Source organism: Ceratina calcarata, unplaced genomic scaffold (genome assembly GCF_001652005.2).
Source record: "Ceratina calcarata isolate Rehan_Ccalc_2016 unplaced genomic scaffold, ASM165200v1 scaffold676, whole genome shotgun sequence".
In the NCBI taxonomy this organism is placed as follows: Eukaryota; Metazoa; Arthropoda; class Insecta; order Hymenoptera; family Apidae; genus Ceratina; species Ceratina calcarata.
The window spans coordinates 16,377-18,428 of NW_017178020.1; positions in this window are offsets into that span (position 1 = coordinate 16,377).

Below are 2,052 nucleotides of genomic sequence, written 5' to 3' on the forward strand. Positions count from 1 at the left end.
TTATTTGAACACCCGTTCTCCCGGCCGAACCCCGTTAGGGCCACCTATCCCTAACATGTATATTTCTTGAAAATATTAAGTATTTGGATATTTTATGTGTGCATACGCGTGTTTCTTATTCACTTTTTTAATCTGTATTCTACCTATTCATCCGTATTATTGTCCTACCGGTATATCGAACCATAGTCAATGGGGCGGTGACTAATTTGGAGAGAGACTTCAGGCGTTCGCTGCGGTCCCCCCCCACTACCTTCCAAGCTGCGCGAAACGGTCCCACACTCTCGGTGTGTCGTGGTTTGCGGGTCGACACAAAGGTAAAGGGCACTGCACGTTGCTTAGAGTTCACAAACCACAAACTATGCACTTTATTCACATAAAGTTTACAAAAACTATGTAAGAAATACAATATAGTGGATTGACACGATCGCTAAGCACTGGAATACGAAATGCCACAGCTGCGGCGAACAAGATGGGGCACGTCTGTTCACTCTGAGCCCTCGGAAAGATCTATACTCTATTTCCCGAGTAACTAGGAGCCTTCCGCGCAGCTTGAAAGGTGGTGGGAGCCGCAGCGAACGTCTCGGACCTCCCACCATGCGTTAATCGCCGCCTCACCGACCACGGTTCATTATACACGGTAGGACAATAAGGACACGCTTGTATTGGGAAGTGGTAAATATGGGTGGAAGATGCGCAGAACGACCGAAAACTGAACCGTGCCGACTCCTAATCACTCGGGAAATAGAGTATAGTCTTCTCCAAAAGTCCACACGGGGAACGAGAACCCAGCGTTGAGATCATTTTTCCCTCGGCCGGAAAGTGGGGATGACGCGACCATGGTGGGGACTGGTACTTGACGGGGGTATGCTAGGCATAGTCAGCGAAGGCGTATGAGGAGAATTGTAGTGGGGATCGAAATACGGGCGAAAAACAGGGGAAGCGAGCCGTGAGGGAAAAATTATCTCAACGCTGCGAGAACCTGCTTACGCTGAAGCCGTGCGCTCGTGTTGTTCGCTGGTGCTGTGAGATGGCGCGGTTTGTCGGGCTCTGTCGATAACGGCTGTGGAACCGCCACAGGTGAACGGAGTATAGGAGCGTTTCGCACAGCTTGGAAGGTGGTGGGGGTCGCAGCGAGCCCCTTCCACATGGTTCAGTATACACGGTAAAGCATTGAGATACGCAGAACGATCAAAAACTGAGCTGTGCCGCTCCTAGACACTCGGGAACTCAGATATATGTTTCTCCGGTCGTCTCTTCGTATACATCGTTTTCGGTTCAATTCCGCGCGTCGTATTCCTCGATGATTGTTACGCGCAACACTTCAGGAGTCGATAACACGTCACGAGATTCGATGGCGCAACGAAAATTCTCGAAGTTTTGAGGAAGACTGTACAAAAACATTATCGTCAACAGATCCGGATTCACTTCGATTCCCATTTCACGCAGTTTATCGATCGTGTCGAAAAATATTCGCAGGTGATTGCGCACATCCTCGCCTTAGTCCATCTTGTGCATCGTGAGCTGTTTCAACAGCATGGCTTTTCGCGCGGGTCCAGTCGATTGATAGATTGATTTGAACTTAAGCCAAACGTCACATGATGTTTCGCAGCCTTTTATCTGCTTTAATTCCGATGGCTTAATCGACAATATTATATCCGACTTCGTCTTCTTGTCCGACCGTCCATTGTCTTGCCGCTTCAACTGACGCAACATTTCCCGCGACGACTTCTGACTTAACCTTCTCGCCACAAACGTATGCCCATCCATCGCTCTTATGGTCGATCCTCACAGAGCGTGCGATGCGATGCGATGCGCTGCGTTTCCGTATTTTTCGAGTTTTCGACCGGGTCTGCCAGTGCTGTAGGCTATACCCTACAGCATATACTGAAAGCATGTAAAAGTCGGAGACTTCGGAGGGCCCCAGTGTTAGCTAGCCGAGAATCGGTAGCTCGAGGACCAAAAGTAGGGGTCACACACCCGCTGTCTACTTACACATAGACGAAAAGGTCGATGCGATTCACTTACACATAGACGAAAAGAAACGCATGCGAT